Genomic DNA, 19,516 nt, shown 5'->3' with positions numbered 1-19,516 from the left:
CCAAGTAAGACTTCCAAAGAGTCTCTGGAATAATAAAAACAGTATGAAGTGACAGAAATGTTGTGAAAAACGTCAGGGCATATTGTTTTGTAGCAGTGCACAAGGGCAAATTTGTAAACAAAAATTTACCTTTCGTCGCTACAAGAGATGTATACTTTGCCGAAAAGCCTGTGTCTTGTGTGCATGTTTTCGCACCTTTCCACGGCACAGCGCAGCACAGAGCGGCACTGGTAGCTCCGAACGCCCGCACACGGCGCCTCGGACTCGCCGGTTCGGGCCGCGCCCATCTCGCAGATGCTTCTCGTACTTGTGCTGTCATATGGACCGCGACCCGAGCGGCAGCGAGCGGCAGTCGAGCAAAGTCGGGACAAGTCGGGACGGAAGGGGACAGCCGAGAATGAACCGTGCAAATTACGCAAATATCTGGAAGCGCGACGAGTGTCAGGCAGGTGAGAACGCTTCCCTCTGTCTTCATTTCTTGCTATCTTGTCACTACCCCTGCCAGCCCTTTTTTCATGCTACCTTTCTCATGTGACAAAGATGCTTCCATACTGATTTTAAACTATCGTAAGATACGATATTAAGGAACTCAGTTTGAAAAGAGTGCGCCAAGGAAGACTTCCAAAGAGTCTCTGGAAATAACAAAACAGTATGAAGTGACAGAAATGTTGTGAAATACGTCAGGGCATATTGTTTTGTAGCAGTGCACAACGGCAAATTTGTAAACAAAAATTTACCTTCCATCGCTACAAGAGATGGATACTTTGTCGAACAAACGAATGACAGGCGGTGCAACGAGCAGCTGTGTTGTGCGTCTGACCCACGTGGCGGCGCGCCGCACTGCGCGTCGCCTTCGAGGTGGAAGGACGTGCTTTGCGTCAAATGTGCCACCGAAAACGGCGATTGCGTGTGTTGGGAGGAGAGGCGAAGCCTTCTTCTGCCGTGCGGCTACTGTATAAGGACGCCAACGGCCATACCATGTTGAATACACCGGTTCTCGTCCGATCACCGAAGTTAAGCAACATCGGGGCCGGTTAGTACTTGGATGGGTGACCGCCTGGGAACACCGGGTGCTGTTGGCTCCCTCTCTTCTTTTAAATTTTATGTCACTACACCTGCCAGCCCTCTTTTCATGAAAAACTCTCAGGTGCGACAAAGATGCTTCCACAAGCATTTTAAACTACTGTATTAAACGTAAGATGCGAAATTACAGTAATGAACTCAGTTTGAACAAGAATGCGCGGAGGAAGAGTGCTAGGATCTCGTTGAAAATAACGAAACACTGCGAATCGACAGATGTGCTCTTGAAACGCGTCAGAGAGTACTGTTTTGTAGGAGCGCTAAATTCCAAAAACTAACTACATTAAAGAAAGACCTGTTCCCGTCCGACCACCGAAGAAAAGCAACAACGTCAGTATTCGGATCGGCGACCGCCTGGGAACTCTGGCTGTCTTCATTTCTTGCTTTCTTGTCACTACTCCTGCCAGCCCTTTTTTCATGCTACCTTTCTCATGTGACAAAGATGCTTCCATACTGATTTTAAACTATCGTAAGATACGATATTAAGGAACTCAGTTTGAAAAGAGTGCGCCAAGTAAGACTTCCAAAGAGTCTCTGGAATAATAAAAACAGTATGAAGTGACAGAAATGTTGTGAAAAACGTCAGGGCATATTGTTTTGTAGCAGTGCACAAGGGCAAATTTGTAAACAAAAATTTACCTTTCGTCGCTACAAGAGATGTATACTTTGCCGAAAAGCCTGTGTCTTGTGTGCATGTTTTCGCACCTTTCCACGGCACAGCGCAGCACAGAGCGGCACTGGTAGCTCCGAACGCCCGCACACGGCGCCTCGGACTCGCCGGTTCGGGCCGCGCCCATCTCGCAGATGCTTCTCGTACTTGTGCTGTCATATGGACCGCGACCCGAGCGGCAGCGAGCGGCAGTCGAGCAAAGTCGGGACAAGTCGGGACGGAAGGGGACAGCCGAGAATGAACCGTGCAAATTACGCAAATATCTGGAAGCGCGACGAGTGTCAGGCAGGTGAGAACGCTTCCCTCTGTCTTCATTTCTTGCTATCTTGTCACTACCCCTGCCAGCCCTTTTTTCATGCTACCTTTCTCATGTGACAAAGATGCTTCCATACTGATTTTAAACTATCGTAAGATACGATATTAAGGAACTCAGTTTGAAAAGAGTGCGCCAAGGAAGACTTCCAAAGAGTCTCTGGAAATAACAAAACAGTATGAAGTGACAGAAATGTTGTGAAATACGTCAGGGCATATTGTTTTGTAGCAGTGCACAACGGCAAATTTGTAAACAAAAATTTACCTTCCATCGCTACAAGAGATGGATACTTTGTCGAACAAACGAATGACAGGCGGTGCAACGAGCAGCTGTGTTGTGCGTCTGACCCACGTGGCGGCGCGCCGCACTGCGCGTCGCCTTCGAGGTGGAAGGACGTGCTTTGCGTCAAATGTGCCACCGAAAACGGCGATTGCGTGTGTTGGGAGGAGAGGCGAAGCCTTCTTCTGCCGTGCGGCTACTGTATAAGGACGCCAACGGCCATACCATGTTGAATACACCGGTTCTCGTCCGATCACCGACGTTAAGCAACATCGGGCCCGGTTAGTACTTGGATGGGTGACCGCCTGGGAACACCGGGTGCTGTTGGCTCCCTCTCTTCTTTTAAATTTTATGTCACTACACCTGCCAGCCCTCTTTTCATGAAAAACTCTCAGGTGCGACAAAGATGCTTCCACAAGCATTTTAAACTACTGTATTAAACGTAAGATGCGAAATTACAGTAATGAACTCAGTTTGAACAAGAATGCGCGGAGGAAGAGTGCTAGGATCTCGTTGAAAATAACGAAACACTGCGAATCGACAGATGTGCTCTTGAAACGCGTCAGAGAGTACTGTTTTGTAGGAGCGCTAAATTCCAAAAACTAACTACATTAAAGAAAGACCTGTTCCCGTCCGACCACCGAAGAAAAGCAACAACGTCAGTATTCGGATCGGCGACCGCCTGGGAACTCTGGCTGTCTTCATTTCTTGCTTTCTTGTCACTACTCCTGCCAGCCCTTTTTTCATGCTACCTTTCTCATGTGACAAAGATGCTTCCATACTGATTTTAAACTATCGTAAGATACGATATTAAGGAACTCAGTTTGAAAAGAGTGCGCCAAGTAAGACTTCCAAAGAGTCTCTGGAATAATAAAAACAGTATGAAGTGACAGAAATGTTGTGAAAAACGTCAGGGCATATTGTTTTGTAGCAGTGCACAAGGGCAAATTTGTAAACAAAAATTTACCTTTCGTCGCTACAAGAGATGTATACTTTGCCGAAAAGCCTGTGTCTTGTGTGCATGTTTTCGCACCTTTCCACGGCACAGCGCAGCACAGAGCGGCACTGGTAGCTCCGAACGCCCGCACACGGCGCCTCGGACTCGCCGGTTCGGGCCGCGCCCATCTCGCAGATGCTTCTCGTACTTGTGCTGTCATATGGACCGCGACCCGAGCGGCAGCGAGCGGCAGTCGAGCAAAGTCGGGACAAGTCGGGACGGAAGGGGACAGCCGAGAATGAACCGTGCAAATTACGCAAATATCTGGAAGCGCGACGAGTGTCAGGCAGGTGAGAACGCTTCCCTCTGTCTTCATTTCTTGCTATCTTGTCACTACCCCTGCCAGCCCTTTTTTCATGCTACCTTTCTCATGTGACAAAGATGCTTCCATACTGATTTTAAACTATCGTAAGATACGATATTAAGGAACTCAGTTTGAAAAGAGTGCGCCAAGGAAGACTTCCAAAGAGTCTCTGGAAATAACAAAACAGTATGAAGTGACAGAAATGTTGTGAAATACGTCAGGGCATATTGTTTTGTAGCAGTGCACAACGGCAAATTTGTAAACAAAAATTTACCTTCCATCGCTACAAGAGATGGATACTTTGTCGAACAAACGAATGACAGGCGGTGCAACGAGCAGCTGTGTTGTGCGTCTGACCCACGTGGCGGCGCGCCGCACTGCGCGTCGCCTTCGAGGTGGAAGGACGTGCTTTGCGTCAAATGTGCCACCGAAAACGGCGATTGCGTGTGTTGGGAGGAGAGGCGAAGCCTTCTTCTGCCGTGCGGCTACTGTATAAGGACGCCAACGGCCATACCATGTTGAATACACCGGTTCTCGTCCGATCACCGAAGTTAAGCAACATTGGGCGCGGTTAGTACTTGGATGGGTGACCGCCTGGGAACACCGGGTGCTGTTGGCTCCCTCTCTTCTTTTAAATTTTATGTCACTACACCTGCCAGCCCTCTTTTCATGAAAAACTCTCAGGTGCGACAAAGATGCTTCCACAAGCATTTTAAACTACTGTATTAAACGTAAGATGCGAAATTACAGTAATGAACTCAGTTTGAACAAGAATGCGCGGAGGAAGAGTGCTAGGATCTCGTTGAAAATAACGAAACACTGCGAATCGACAGATGTGCTCTTGAAACGCGTCAGAGAGTACTGTTTTGTAGGAGCGCTAAATTCCAAAAACTAACTACATTAAAGAAAGACCTGTTCCCGTCCGACCACCGAAGAAAAGCAACAACGTCAGTATTCGGATCGGCGACCGCCTGGGAACTCTGGCTGTCTTCATTTCTTGCTTTCTTGTCACTACTCCTGCCAGCCCTTTTTTCATGCTACCTTTCTCATGTGACAAAGATGCTTCCATACTGATTTTAAACTATCGTAAGATACGATATTAAGGAACTCAGTTTGAAAAGAGTGCGCCAAGTAAGACTTCCAAAGAGTCTCTGGAATAATAAAAACAGTATGAAGTGACAGAAATGTTGTGAAAAACGTCAGGGCATATTGTTTTGTAGCAGTGCACAAGGGCAAATTTGTAAACAAAAATTTACCTTTCGTCGCTACAAGAGATGTATACTTTGCCGAAAAGCCTGTGTCTTGTGTGCATGTTTTCGCACCTTTCCACGGCACAGCGCAGCACAGAGCGGCACTGGTAGCTCCGAACGCCCGCACACGGCGCCTCGGACTCGCCGGTTCGGGCCGCGCCCATCTCGCAGATGCTTCTCGTACTTGTGCTGTCATATGGACCGCGACCCGAGCGGCAGCGAGCGGCAGTCGAGCAAAGTCGGGACAAGTCGGGACGGAAGGGGACAGCCGAGAATGAACCGTGCAAATTACGCAAATATCTGGAAGCGCGACGAGTGTCAGGCAGGTGAGAACGCTTCCCTCTGTCTTCATTTCTTGCTATCTTGTCACTACCCCTGCCAGCCCTTTTTTCATGCTACCTTTCTCATGTGACAAAGATGCTTCCATACTGATTTTAAACTATCGTAAGATACGATATTAAGGAACTCAGTTTGAAAAGAGTGCGCCAAGGAAGACTTCCAAAGAGTCTCTGGAAATAACAAAACAGTATGAAGTGACAGAAATGTTGTGAAATACGTCAGGGCATATTGTTTTGTAGCAGTGCACAACGGCAAATTTGTAAACAAAAATTTACCTTCCATCGCTACAAGAGATGGATACTTTGTCGAACAAACGAATGACAGGCGGTGCAACGAGCAGCTGTGTTGTGCGTCTGACCCACGTGGCGGCGCGCCGCACTGCGCGTCGCCTTCGAGGTGGAAGGACGTGCTTTGCGTCAAATGTGCCACCGAAAACGGCGATTGCGTGTGTTGGGAGGAGAGGCGAAGCCTTCTTCTGCCGTGCGGCTACTGTATAAGGACGCCAACGGCCATACCATGTTGAATACACCGGTTCTCGTCCGATCACCGACGTTAAGCAACATCGGGCCCGGTTAGTACTTGGATGGGTGACCGCCTGGGAACACCGGGTGCTGTTGGCTCCCTCTCTTCTTTTAAATTTTATGTCACTACACCTGCCAGCCCTCTTTTCATGAAAAACTCTCAGGTGCGACAAAGATGCTTCCACAAGCATTTTAAACTACTGTATTAAACGTAAGATGCGAAATTACAGTAATGAACTCAGTTTGAACAAGAATGCGCGGAGGAAGAGTGCTAGGATCTCGTTGAAAATAACGAAACACTGCGAATCGACAGATGTGCTCTTGAAACGCGTCAGAGAGTACTGTTTTGTAGGAGCGCTAAATTCCAAAAACTAACTACATTAAAGAAAGACCTGTTCCCGTCCGACCACCGAAGAAAAGCAACAACGTCAGTATTCGGATCGGCGACCGCCTGGGAACTCTGGCTGTCTTCATTTCTTGCTTTCTTGTCACTACTCCTGCCAGCCCTTTTTTCATGCTACCTTTCTCATGTGACAAAGATGCTTCCATACTGATTTTAAACTATCGTAAGATACGATATTAAGGAACTCAGTTTGAAAAGAGTGCGCCAAGTAAGACTTCCAAAGAGTCTCTGGAATAATAAAAACAGTATGAAGTGACAGAAATGTTGTGAAAAACGTCAGGGCATATTGTTTTGTAGCAGTGCACAAGGGCAAATTTGTAAACAAAAATTTACCTTTCGTCGCTACAAGAGATGTATACTTTGCCGAAAAGCCTGTGTCTTGTGTGCATGTTTTCGCACCTTTCCACGGCACAGCGCAGCACAGAGCGGCACTGGTAGCTCCGAACGCCCGCACACGGCGCCTCGGACTCGCCGGTTCGGGCCGCGCCCATCTCGCAGATGCTTCTCGTACTTGTGCTGTCATATGGACCGCGACCCGAGCGGCAGCGAGCGGCAGTCGAGCAAAGTCGGGACAAGTCGGGACGGAAGGGGACAGCCGAGAATGAACCGTGCAAATTACGCAAATATCTGGAAGCGCGACGAGTGTCAGGCAGGTGAGAACGCTTCCCTCTGTCTTCATTTCTTGCTATCTTGTCACTACCCCTGCCAGCCCTTTTTTCATGCTACCTTTCTCATGTGACAAAGATGCTTCCATACTGATTTTAAACTATCGTAAGATACGATATTAAGGAACTCAGTTTGAAAAGAGTGCGCCAAGGAAGACTTCCAAAGAGTCTCTGGAAATAACAAAACAGTATGAAGTGACAGAAATGTTGTGAAATACGTCAGGGCATATTGTTTTGTAGCAGTGCACAACGGCAAATTTGTAAACAAAAATTTACCTTCCATCGCTACAAGAGATGGATACTTTGTCGAACAAACGAATGACAGGCGGTGCAACGAGCAGCTGTGTTGTGCGTCTGACCCACGTGGCGGCGCGCCGCACTGCGCGTCGCCTTCGAGGTGGAAGGACGTGCTTTGCGTCAAATGTGCCACCGAAAACGGCGATTGCGTGTGTTGGGAGGAGAGGCGAAGCCTTCTTCTGCCGTGCGGCTACTGTATAAGGACGCCAACGGCCATACCATGTTGAATACACCGGTTCTCGTCCGATCACCGAAGTTAAGCAACATTGGGCGCGGTTAGTACTTGGATGGGTGACCGCCTGGGAACACCGGGTGCTGTTGGCTCCCTCTCTTCTTTTAAATTTTATGTCACTACACCTGCCAGCCCTCTTTTCATGAAAAACTCTCAGGTGCGACAAAGATGCTTCCACAAGCATTTTAAACTACTGTATTAAACGTAAGATGCGAAATTACAGTAATGAACTCAGTTTGAACAAGAATGCGCGGAGGAAGAGTGCTAGGATCTCGTTGAAAATAACGAAACACTGCGAATCGACAGATGTGCTCTTGAAACGCGTCAGAGAGTACTGTTTTGTAGGAGCGCTAAATTCCAAAAACTAACTACATTAAAGAAAGACCTGTTCCCGTCCGACCACCGAAGAAAAGCAACAACGTCAGTATTCGGATCGGCGACCGCCTGGGAACTCTGGCTGTCTTCATTTCTTGCTTTCTTGTCACTACTCCTGCCAGCCCTTTTTTCATGCTACCTTTCTCATGTGACAAAGATGCTTCCATACTGATTTTAAACTATCGTAAGATACGATATTAAGGAACTCAGTTTGAAAAGAGTGCGCCAAGTAAGACTTCCAAAGAGTCTCTGGAATAATAAAAACAGTATGAAGTGACAGAAATGTTGTGAAAAACGTCAGGGCATATTGTTTTGTAGCAGTGCACAAGGGCAAATTTGTAAACAAAAATTTACCTTTCGTCGCTACAAGAGATGTATACTTTGCCGAAAAGCCTGTGTCTTGTGTGCATGTTTTCGCACCTTTCCACGGCACAGCGCAGCACAGAGCGGCACTGGTAGCTCCGAACGCCCGCACACGGCGCCTCGGACTCGCCGGTTCGGGCCGCGCCCATCTCGCAGATGCTTCTCGTACTTGTGCTGTCATATGGACCGCGACCCGAGCGGCAGCGAGCGGCAGTCGAGCAAAGTCGGGACAAGTCGGGACGGAAGGGGACAGCCGAGAATGAACCGTGCAAATTACGCAAATATCTGGAAGCGCGACGAGTGTCAGGCAGGTGAGAACGCTTCCCTCTGTCTTCATTTCTTGCTATCTTGTCACTACCCCTGCCAGCCCTTTTTTCATGCTACCTTTCTCATGTGACAAAGATGCTTCCATACTGATTTTAAACTATCGTAAGATACGATATTAAGGAACTCAGTTTGAAAAGAGTGCGCCAAGGAAGACTTCCAAAGAGTCTCTGGAAATAACAAAACAGTATGAAGTGACAGAAATGTTGTGAAATACGTCAGGGCATATTGTTTTGTAGCAGTGCACAACGGCAAATTTGTAAACAAAAATTTACCTTCCATCGCTACAAGAGATGGATACTTTGTCGAACAAACGAATGACAGGCGGTGCAACGAGCAGCTGTGTTGTGCGTCTGACCCACGTGGCGGCGCGCCGCACTGCGCGTCGCCTTCGAGGTGGAAGGACGTGCTTTGCGTCAAATGTGCCACCGAAAACGGCGATTGCGTGTGTTGGGAGGAGAGGCGAAGCCTTCTTCTGCCGTGCGGCTACTGTATAAGGACGCCAACGGCCATACCATGTTGAATACACCGGTTCTCGTCCGATCACCGACGTTAAGCAACATCGGGCCCGGTTAGTACTTGGATGGGTGACCGCCTGGGAACACCGGGTGCTGTTGGCTCCCTCTCTTCTTTTAAATTTTATGTCACTACACCTGCCAGCCCTCTTTTCATGAAAAACTCTCAGGTGCGACAAAGATGCTTCCACAAGCATTTTAAACTACTGTATTAAACGTAAGATGCGAAATTACAGTAATGAACTCAGTTTGAACAAGAATGCGCGGAGGAAGAGTGCTAGGATCTCGTTGAAAATAACGAAACACTGCGAATCGACAGATGTGCTCTTGAAACGCGTCAGAGAGTACTGTTTTGTAGGAGCGCTAAATTCCAAAAACTAACTACATTAAAGAAAGACCTGTTCCCGTCCGACCACCGAAGAAAAGCAACAACGTCAGTATTCGGATCGGCGACCGCCTGGGAACTCTGGCTGTCTTCATTTCTTGCTTTCTTGTCACTACTCCTGCCAGCCCTTTTTTCATGCTACCTTTCTCATGTGACAAAGATGCTTCCATACTGATTTTAAACTATCGTAAGATACGATATTAAGGAACTCAGTTTGAAAAGAGTGCGCCAAGTAAGACTTCCAAAGAGTCTCTGGAATAATAAAAACAGTATGAAGTGACAGAAATGTTGTGAAAAACGTCAGGGCATATTGTTTTGTAGCAGTGCACAAGGGCAAATTTGTAAACAAAAATTTACCTTTCGTCGCTACAAGAGATGTATACTTTGCCGAAAAGCCTGTGTCTTGTGTGCATGTTTTCGCACCTTTCCACGGCACAGCGCAGCACAGAGCGGCACTGGTAGCTCCGAACGCCCGCACACGGCGCCTCGGACTCGCCGGTTCGGGCCGCGCCCATCTCGCAGATGCTTCTCGTACTTGTGCTGTCATATGGACCGCGACCCGAGCGGCAGCGAGCGGCAGTCGAGCAAAGTCGGGACAAGTCGGGACGGAAGGGGACAGCCGAGAATGAACCGTGCAAATTACGCAAATATCTGGAAGCGCGACGAGTGTCAGGCAGGTGAGAACGCTTCCCTCTGTCTTCATTTCTTGCTATCTTGTCACTACCCCTGCCAGCCCTTTTTTCATGCTACCTTTCTCATGTGACAAAGATGCTTCCATACTGATTTTAAACTATCGTAAGATACGATATTAAGGAACTCAGTTTGAAAAGAGTGCGCCAAGGAAGACTTCCAAAGAGTCTCTGGAAATAACAAAACAGTATGAAGTGACAGAAATGTTGTGAAATACGTCAGGGCATATTGTTTTGTAGCAGTGCACAACGGCAAATTTGTAAACAAAAATTTACCTTCCATCGCTACAAGAGATGGATACTTTGTCGAACAAACGAATGACAGGCGGTGCAACGAGCAGCTGTGTTGTGCGTCTGACCCACGTGGCGGCGCGCCGCACTGCGCGTCGCCTTCGAGGTGGAAGGACGTGCTTTGCGTCAAATGTGCCACCGAAAACGGCGATTGCGTGTGTTGGGAGGAGAGGCGAAGCCTTCTTCTGCCGTGCGGCTACTGTATAAGGACGCCAACGGCCATACCATGTTGAATACACCGGTTCTCGTCCGATCACCGAAGTTAAGCAACATCGGGGCCGGTTAGTACTTGGATGGGTGACCGCCTGGGAACACCGGGTGCTGTTGGCTCCCTCTCTTCTTTTAAATTTTATGTCACTACACCTGCCAGCCCTCTTTTCATGAAAAACTCTCAGGTGCGACAAAGATGCTTCCACAAGCATTTTAAACTACTGTATTAAACGTAAGATGCGAAATTACAGTAATGAACTCAGTTTGAACAAGAATGCGCGGAGGAAGAGTGCTAGGATCTCGTTGAAAATAACGAAACACTGCGAATCGACAGATGTGCTCTTGAAACGCGTCAGAGAGTACTGTTTTGTAGGAGCGCTAAATTCCAAAAACTAACTACATTAAAGAAAGACCTGTTCCCGTCCGACCACCGAAGAAAAGCAACAACGTCAGTATTCGGATCGGCGACCGCCTGGGAACTCTGGCTGTCTTCATTTCTTGCTTTCTTGTCACTACTCCTGCCAGCCCTTTTTTCATGCTACCTTTCTCATGTGACAAAGATGCTTCCATACTGATTTTAAACTATCGTAAGATACGATATTAAGGAACTCAGTTTGAAAAGAGTGCGCCAAGTAAGACTTCCAAAGAGTCTCTGGAATAATAAAAACAGTATGAAGTGACAGAAATGTTGTGAAAAACGTCAGGGCATATTGTTTTGTAGCAGTGCACAAGGGCAAATTTGTAAACAAAAATTTACCTTTCGTCGCTACAAGAGATGTATACTTTGCCGAAAAGCCTGTGTCTTGTGTGCATGTTTTCGCACCTTTCCACGGCACAGCGCAGCACAGAGCGGCACTGGTAGCTCCGAACGCCCGCACACGGCGCCTCGGACTCGCCGGTTCGGGCCGCGCCCATCTCGCAGATGCTTCTCGTACTTGTGCTGTCATATGGACCGCGACCCGAGCGGCAGCGAGCGGCAGTCGAGCAAAGTCGGGACAAGTCGGGACGGAAGGGGACAGCCGAGAATGAACCGTGCAAATTACGCAAATATCTGGAAGCGCGACGAGTGTCAGGCAGGTGAGAACGCTTCCCTCTGTCTTCATTTCTTGCTATCTTGTCACTACCCCTGCCAGCCCTTTTTTCATGCTACCTTTCTCATGTGACAAAGATGCTTCCATACTGATTTTAAACTATCGTAAGATACGATATTAAGGAACTCAGTTTGAAAAGAGTGCGCCAAGGAAGACTTCCAAAGAGTCTCTGGAAATAACAAAACAGTATGAAGTGACAGAAATGTTGTGAAATACGTCAGGGCATATTGTTTTGTAGCAGTGCACAACGGCAAATTTGTAAACAAAAATTTACCTTCCATCGCTACAAGAGATGGATACTTTGTCGAACAAACGAATGACAGGCGGTGCAACGAGCAGCTGTGTTGTGCGTCTGACCCACGTGGCGGCGCGCCGCACTGCGCGTCGCCTTCGAGGTGGAAGGACGTGCTTTGCGTCAAATGTGCCACCGAAAACGGCGATTGCGTGTGTTGGGAGGAGAGGCGAAGCCTTCTTCTGCCGTGCGGCTACTGTATAAGGACGCCAACGGCCATACCATGTTGAATACACCGGTTCTCGTCCGATCACCGACGTTAAGCAACATCGGGCCCGGTTAGTACTTGGATGGGTGACCGCCTGGGAACACCGGGTGCTGTTGGCTCCCTCTCTTCTTTTAAATTTTATGTCACTACACCTGCCAGCCCTCTTTTCATGAAAAACTCTCAGGTGCGACAAAGATGCTTCCACAAGCATTTTAAACTACTGTATTAAACGTAAGATGCGAAATTACAGTAATGAACTCAGTTTGAACAAGAATGCGCGGAGGAAGAGTGCTAGGATCTCGTTGAAAATAACGAAACACTGCGAATCGACAGATGTGCTCTTGAAACGCGTCAGAGAGTACTGTTTTGTAGGAGCGCTAAATTCCAAAAACTAACTACATTAAAGAAAGACCTGTTCCCGTCCGACCACCGAAGAAAAGCAACAACGTCAGTATTCGGATCGGCGACCGCCTGGGAACTCTGGCTGTCTTCATTTCTTGCTTTCTTGTCACTACTCCTGCCAGCCCTTTTTTCATGCTACCTTTCTCATGTGACAAAGATGCTTCCATACTGATTTTAAACTATCGTAAGATACGATATTAAGGAACTCAGTTTGAAAAGAGTGCGCCAAGTAAGACTTCCAAAGAGTCTCTGGAATAATAAAAACAGTATGAAGTGACAGAAATGTTGTGAAAAACGTCAGGGCATATTGTTTTGTAGCAGTGCACAAGGGCAAATTTGTAAACAAAAATTTACCTTTCGTCGCTACAAGAGATGTATACTTTGCCGAAAAGCCTGTGTCTTGTGTGCATGTTTTCGCACCTTTCCACGGCACAGCGCAGCACAGAGCGGCACTGGTAGCTCCGAACGCCCGCACACGGCGCCTCGGACTCGCCGGTTCGGGCCGCGCCCATCTCGCAGATGCTTCTCGTACTTGTGCTGTCATATGGACCGCGACCCGAGCGGCAGCGAGCGGCAGTCGAGCAAAGTCGGGACAAGTCGGGACGGAAGGGGACAGCCGAGAATGAACCGTGCAAATTACGCAAATATCTGGAAGCGCGACGAGTGTCAGGCAGGTGAGAACGCTTCCCTCTGTCTTCATTTCTTGCTATCTTGTCACTACCCCTGCCAGCCCTTTTTTCATGCTACCTTTCTCATGTGACAAAGATGCTTCCATACTGATTTTAAACTATCGTAAGATACGATATTAAGGAACTCAGTTTGAAAAGAGTGCGCCAAGGAAGACTTCCAAAGAGTCTCTGGAAATAACAAAACAGTATGAAGTGACAGAAATGTTGTGAAATACGTCAGGGCATATTGTTTTGTAGCAGTGCACAACGGCAAATTTGTAAACAAAAATTTACCTTCCATCGCTACAAGAGATGGATACTTTGTCGAACAAACGAATGACAGGCGGTGCAACGAGCAGCTGTGTTGTGCGTCTGACCCACGTGGCGGCGCGCCGCACTGCGCGTCGCCTTCGAGGTGGAAGGACGTGCTTTGCGTCAAATGTGCCACCGAAAACGGCGATTGCGTGTGTTGGGAGGAGAGGCGAAGCCTTCTTCTGCCGTGCGGCTACTGTATAAGGACGCCAACGGCCATACCATGTTGAATACACCGGTTCTCGTCCGATCACCGAAGTTAAGCAACATTGGGCGCGGTTAGTACTTGGATGGGTGACCGCCTGGGAACACCGGGTGCTGTTGGCTCCCTCTCTTCTTTTAAATTTTATGTCACTACACCTGCCAGCCCTCTTTTCATGAAAAACTCTCAGGTGCGACAAAGATGCTTCCACAAGCATTTTAAACTACTGTATTAAACGTAAGATGCGAAATTACAGTAATGAACTCAGTTTGAACAAGAATGCGCGGAGGAAGAGTGCTAGGATCTCGTTGAAAATAACGAAACACTGCGAATCGACAGATGTGCTCTTGAAACGCGTCAGAGAGTACTGTTTTGTAGGAGCGCTAAATTCCAAAAACTAACTACATTAAAGAAAGACCTGTTCCCGTCCGACCACCGAAGAAAAGCAACAACGTCAGTATTCGGATCGGCGACCGCCTGGGAACTCTGGCTGTCTTCATTTCTTGCTTTCTTGTCACTACTCCTGCCAGCCCTTTTTTCATGCTACCTTTCTCATGTGACAAAGATGCTTCCATACTGATTTTAAACTATCGTAAGATACGATATTAAGGAACTCAGTTTGAAAAGAGTGCGCCAAGTAAGACTTCCAAAGAGTCTCTGGAATAATAAAAACAGTATGAAGTGACAGAAATGTTGTGAAAAACGTCAGGGCATATTGTTTTGTAGCAGTGCACAAGGGCAAATTTGTAAACAAAAATTTACCTTTCGTCGCTACAAGAGATGTATACTTTGCCGAAAAGCCTGTGTCTTGTGTGCATGTTTTCGCACCTTTCCACGGCACAGCGCAGCACAGAGCGGCACTGGTAGCTCCGAACGCCCGCACACGGCGCCTCGGACTCGCCGGTTCGGGCCGCGCCCATCTCGCAGATGCTTCTCGTACTTGTGCTGTCATATGGACCGCGACCCGAGCGGCAGCGAGCGGCAGTCGAGCAAAGTCGGGACAAGTCGGGACGGAAGGGGACAGCCGAGAATGAACCGTGCAAATTACGCAAATATCTGGAAGCGCGACGAGTGTCAGGCAGGTGAGAACGCTTCCCTCTGTCTTCATTTCTTGCTATCTTGTCACTACCCCTGCCAGCCCTTTTTTCATGCTACCTTTCTCATGTGACAAAGATGCTTCCATACTGATTTTAAACTATCGTAAGATACGATATTAAGGAACTCAGTTTGAAAAGAGTGCGCCAAGGAAGACTTCCAAAGAGTCTCTGGAAATAACAAAACAGTATGAAGTGACAGAAATGTTGTGAAATACGTCAGGGCATATTGTTTTGTAGCAGTGCACAACGGCAAATTTGTAAACAAAAATTTACCTTCCATCGCTACAAGAGATGGATACTTTGTCGAACAAACGAATGACAGGCGGTGCAACGAGCAGCTGTGTTGTGCGTCTGACCCACGTGGCGGCGCGCCGCACTGCGCGTCGCCTTCGAGGTGGAAGGACGTGCTTTGCGTCAAATGTGCCACCGAAAACGGCGATTGCGTGTGTTGGGAGGAGAGGCGAAGCCTTCTTCTGCCGTGCGGCTACTGTATAAGGACGCCAACGGCCATACCATGTTGAATACACCGGTTCTCGTCCGATCACCGACGTTAAGCAACATCGGGCCCGGTTAGTACTTGGATGGGTGACCGCCTGGGAACACCGGGTGCTGTTGGCTCCCTCTCTTCTTTTAAATTTTATGTCACTACACCTGCCAGCCCTCTTTTCATGAAAAACTCTCAGGTGCGACAAAGATGCTTCCACAAGCATTTTAAACTACTGTATTAAACGTAAGATGCGAAATTACAGTAATGAACTCAGTTTGAACAAGAATGCGCGGAGGAAGAGTGCTAGGATCTCGTTGAAAATAACGAAACACTGCGAATCGACAGATGTGCTCTTGAAACGCGTCAGAGAGTACTGTTTTGTAGGAGCGCTAAATTCCAAAAACTAACTACATTAAAGAAAGACCTGTTCCCGTCCGACCACCGAAGAAAAGCAACAACGTCAGTATTCGGATCGGCGACCGCCTGGGAACTCTGGCTGTCTTCATTTCTTGCTTTCTTGTCACTACTCCTGCCAGCCCTTTTTTCATGCTACCTTTCTCATGTGACAAAGATGCTTCCATACTGATTTTAAACTATCGTAAGATACGATATTAAGGAACTCAGTTTGAAAAGAGTGCGCCAAGTAAGACTTCCAAAGAGTCTCTGGAATAATAAAAACAGTATGAAGTGACAGAAATGTTGTGAAAAACGTCAGGGCATATTGTTTTGTAGCAGTGCACAAGGGCAAATTTGTAAACAAAAATTTACCTTTCGTCGCTACAAGAGATGTATACTTTGCCGAAAAGCCTGTGTCTTGTGTGCATGTTTTCGCACCTTTCCACGGCACAGCGCAGCACAGAGCGGCACTGGTAGCTCCGAACGCCCGCACACGGCGCCTCGGACTCGCCGGTTCGGGCCGCGCCCATCTCGCAGATGCTTCTCGTACTTGTGCTGTCATATGGACCGCGACCCGAGCGGCAGCGAGCGGCAGTCGAGCAAAGTCGGGACAAGTCGGGACGGAAGGGGACAGCCGAGAATGAACCGTGCAAATTACGCAAATATCTGGAAGCGCGACGAGTGTCAGGCAGGTGAGAACGCTTCCCTCTGTCTTCATTTCTTGCTATCTTGTCACTACCCCTGCCAGCCCTTTTTTCATGCTACCTTTCTCATGTGACAAAGATGCTTCCATACTGATTTTAAACTATCGTAAGATACGATATTAAGGAACTCAGTTTGAAAAGAGTGCGCCAAGGAAGACTTCCAAAGAGTCTCTGGAAATAACAAAACAGTATGAAGTGACAGAAATGTTGTGAAATACGTCAGGGCATATTGTTTTGTAGCAGTGCACAACGGCAAATTTGTAAACAAAAATTTACCTTCCATCGCTACAAGAGATGGATACTTTGTCGAACAAACGAATGACAGGCGGTGCAACGAGCAGCTGTGTTGTGCGTCTGACCCACGTGGCGGCGCGCCGCACTGCGCGTCGCCTTCGAGGTGGAAGGACGTGCTTTGCGTCAAATGTGCCACCGAAAACGGCGATTGCGTGTGTTGGGAGGAGAGGCGAAGCCTTCTTCTGCCGTGCGGCTACTGTATAAGGACGCCAACGGCCATACCATGTTGAATACACCGGTTCTCGTCCGATCACCGAAGTTAAGCAACATTGGGCGCGGTTAGTACTTGGATGGGTGACCGCCTGGGAACACCGGGTGCTGTTGGCTCCCTCTCTTCTTTTAAATTTTATGTCACTACACCTGCCAGCCCTCTTTTCATGAAAAACTCTCAGGTGCGACAAAGATGCTTCCACAAGCATTTTAAACTACTGTATTAAACGTAAGATGCGAAATTACAGTAATGAACTCAGTTTGAACAAGAATGCGCGGAGGAAGAGTGCTAGGATCTCGTTGAAAATAACGAAACACTGCGAATCGACAGATGTGCTCTTGAAACGCGTCAGAGAGTACTGTTTTGTAGGAGCGCTAAATTCCAAAAACTAACTACATTAAAGAAAGACCTGTTCCCGTCCGACCACCGAAGAAAAGCAACAACGTCAGTATTCGGATCGGCGACCGCCTGGGAACTCTGGCTGTCTTCATTTCTTGCTTTCTTGTCACTACTCCTGCCAGCCCTTTTTTCATGCTACCTTTCTCATGTGACAAAGATGCTTCCATACTGATTTTAAACTATCGTAAGATACGATATTAAGGAACTCAGTTTGAAAAGAGTGCGCCAAGTAAGACTTCCAAAGAGTCTCTGGAATAATAAAAACAGTATGAAGTGACAGAAATGTTGTGAAAAACGTCAGGGCATATTGTTTTGTAGCAGTGCACAAGGGCAAATTTGTAAACAAAAATTTACCTTTCGTCGCTACAAGAGATGTATACTTTGCCGAAAAGCCTGTGTCTTGTGTGCATGTTTTCGCACCTTTCCACGGCACAGCGCAGCACAGAGCGGCACTGGTAGCTCCGAACGCCCGCACACGGCGCCTCGGACTCGCCGGTTCGGGCCGCGCCCATCTCGCAGATGCTTCTCGTACTTGTGCTGTCATATGGACCGCGACCCGAGCGGCAGCGAGCGGCAGTCGAGCAAAGTCGGGACAAGTCGGGACGGAAGGGGACAGCCGAGAATGAACCGTGCAAATTACGCAAATATCTGGAAGCGCGACGAGTGTCAGGCAGGTGAGAACGCTTCCCTCTGTCTTCATTTCTTGCTATCTTGTCACTACCCCTGCCAGCCCTTTTTTCATGCTACCTTTCTCATGTGACAAAGATGCTTCCATACTGATTTTAAACTATCGTAAGATACGATATTAAGGAACTCAGTTTGAAAAGAGTGCGCCAAGGAAGACTTCCAAAGAGTCTCTGGAAATAACAAAACAGTATGAAGTGACAGAAATGTTGTGAAATACGTCAGGGCATATTGTTTTGTAGCAGTGCACAACGGCAAATTTGTAAACAAAAATTTACCTTCCATCGCTACAAGAGATGGATACTTTGTCGAACAAACGAATGACAGGCGGTGCAACGAGCAGCTGTGTTGTGCGTCTGACCCACGTGGCGGCGCGCCGCACTGCGCGTCGCCTTCGAGGTGGAAGGACGTGCTTTGCGTCAAATGTGCCACCGAAAACGGCGATTGCGTGTGTTGGGAGGAGAGGCGAAGCCTTCTTCTGCCGTGCGGCTACTGTATAAGGACGCCAACGGCCATACCATGTTGAATACACCGGTTCTCGTCCGATCACCGACGTTAAGCAACATCGGGCCCGGTTAGTACTTGGATGGGTGACCGCCTGGGAACACCGGGTGCTGTTGGCTCCCTCTCTTCTTTTAAATTTTATGTCACTACACCTGCCAGCCCTCTTTTCATGAAAAACTCTCAGGTGCGACAAAGATGCTTCCACAAGCATTTTAAACTACTGTATTAAACGTAAGATGCGAAATTACAGTAATGAACTCAGTTTGAACAAGAATGCGCGGAGGAAGAGTGCTAGGATCTCGTTGAAAATAACGAAACACTGCGAATCGACAGATGTGCTCTTGAAACGCGTCAGAGAGTACTGTTTTGTAGGAGCGCTAAATTCCAAAAACTAACTACATTAAAGAAAGACCTGTTCCCGTCCGACCACCGAAGAAAAGCAACAACGTCAGTATTCGGATCGGCGACCGCCTGGGAACTCTGGCTGTCTTCATTTCTTGCTTTCTTGTCACTACTCCTGCCAGCCCTTTTTTCATGCTACCTTTCTCATGTGACAAAGATGCTTCCATACTGATTTTAAACTATCGTAAGATACGATATTAAGGAACTCAGTTTGAAAAGAGTGCGCCAAGTAAGACTTCCAAAGAGTCTCTGGAATAATAAAAACAGTATGAAGTGACAGAAATGTTGTGAAAAACGTCAGGGCATATTGTTTTGTAGCAGTGCACAAGGGCAAATTTGTAAACAAAAATTTACCTTTCGTCGCTACAAGAGATGTATACTTTGCCGAAAAGCCTGTGTCTTGTGTGCATGTTTTCGCACCTTTCCACGGCACAGCGCAGCACAGAGCGGCACTGGTAGCTCCGAACGCCCGCACACGGCGCCTCGGACTCGCCGGTTCGGGCCGCGCCCATCTCGCAGATGCTTCTCGTACTTGTGCTGTCATATGGACCGCGACCCGAGCGGCAGCGAGCGGCAGTCGAGCAAAGTCGGGACAAGTCGGGACGGAAGGGGACAGCCGAGAATGAACCGTGCAAATTACGCAAATATCTGGAAGCGCGAC

The 19,516-nt window shown here is 47.9% G+C and overlaps 12 non-coding genes across 12 annotated transcripts; all 12 read left to right on the top strand.

The window, feature by feature from the left end:
• Positions 1 to 963: 963 nt before the first annotated feature.
• On the top strand, positions 964 to 1,082 carry LOC126307866 (5S ribosomal RNA). Its single transcript, XR_007553835.1, has one exon. It is a non-coding gene; the product is annotated as a 5S ribosomal RNA (ribosomal RNA).
• A 1,471-nt stretch (positions 1,083 to 2,553) lies between these two features.
• LOC126307742 (5S ribosomal RNA) lies at positions 2,554 to 2,672 on the top strand. The gene has a single exon (XR_007553723.1). It is a non-coding gene; the product is annotated as a 5S ribosomal RNA (ribosomal RNA).
• A 1,471-nt stretch (positions 2,673 to 4,143) lies between these two features.
• On the top strand, positions 4,144 to 4,262 carry LOC126307811 (5S ribosomal RNA). The gene has a single exon (XR_007553786.1). It is a non-coding gene; the product is annotated as a 5S ribosomal RNA (ribosomal RNA).
• Positions 4,263 to 5,733: 1,471 nt separating this feature from the next.
• LOC126307741 (5S ribosomal RNA) lies at positions 5,734 to 5,852 on the top strand. The gene has a single exon (XR_007553722.1). It is a non-coding gene; the product is annotated as a 5S ribosomal RNA (ribosomal RNA).
• Positions 5,853 to 7,323: 1,471 nt separating this feature from the next.
• On the top strand, positions 7,324 to 7,442 carry LOC126307809 (5S ribosomal RNA). Its single transcript, XR_007553784.1, has one exon. It is a non-coding gene; the product is annotated as a 5S ribosomal RNA (ribosomal RNA).
• A 1,471-nt stretch (positions 7,443 to 8,913) lies between these two features.
• On the top strand, positions 8,914 to 9,032 carry LOC126307738 (5S ribosomal RNA). The gene has a single exon (XR_007553721.1). It is a non-coding gene; the product is annotated as a 5S ribosomal RNA (ribosomal RNA).
• A 1,471-nt stretch (positions 9,033 to 10,503) lies between these two features.
• LOC126307865 (5S ribosomal RNA) lies at positions 10,504 to 10,622 on the top strand. Its single transcript, XR_007553834.1, has one exon. It is a non-coding gene; the product is annotated as a 5S ribosomal RNA (ribosomal RNA).
• A 1,471-nt stretch (positions 10,623 to 12,093) lies between these two features.
• Positions 12,094 to 12,212, top strand: LOC126307737 (5S ribosomal RNA). Its single transcript, XR_007553720.1, has one exon. It is a non-coding gene; the product is annotated as a 5S ribosomal RNA (ribosomal RNA).
• Positions 12,213 to 13,683: 1,471 nt separating this feature from the next.
• LOC126307808 (5S ribosomal RNA) lies at positions 13,684 to 13,802 on the top strand. The gene has a single exon (XR_007553783.1). It is a non-coding gene; the product is annotated as a 5S ribosomal RNA (ribosomal RNA).
• Positions 13,803 to 15,273: 1,471 nt separating this feature from the next.
• Positions 15,274 to 15,392, top strand: LOC126307735 (5S ribosomal RNA). Its single transcript, XR_007553718.1, has one exon. It is a non-coding gene; the product is annotated as a 5S ribosomal RNA (ribosomal RNA).
• Positions 15,393 to 16,863: 1,471 nt separating this feature from the next.
• LOC126307807 (5S ribosomal RNA) lies at positions 16,864 to 16,982 on the top strand. Its single transcript, XR_007553782.1, has one exon. It is a non-coding gene; the product is annotated as a 5S ribosomal RNA (ribosomal RNA).
• A 1,471-nt stretch (positions 16,983 to 18,453) lies between these two features.
• Positions 18,454 to 18,572, top strand: LOC126307734 (5S ribosomal RNA). Its single transcript, XR_007553717.1, has one exon. It is a non-coding gene; the product is annotated as a 5S ribosomal RNA (ribosomal RNA).
• Positions 18,573 to 19,516: the final 944 nt, after the last annotated feature.

The sequence above is a fragment of the Schistocerca gregaria genome, unplaced genomic scaffold (genome assembly GCF_023897955.1).
Source record: "Schistocerca gregaria isolate iqSchGreg1 unplaced genomic scaffold, iqSchGreg1.2 ptg000355l, whole genome shotgun sequence".
Taxonomy (NCBI): Eukaryota; Metazoa; Arthropoda; class Insecta; order Orthoptera; family Acrididae; genus Schistocerca; species Schistocerca gregaria.
This window is presented reverse-complemented; position numbering and strand designations above follow the sequence as displayed.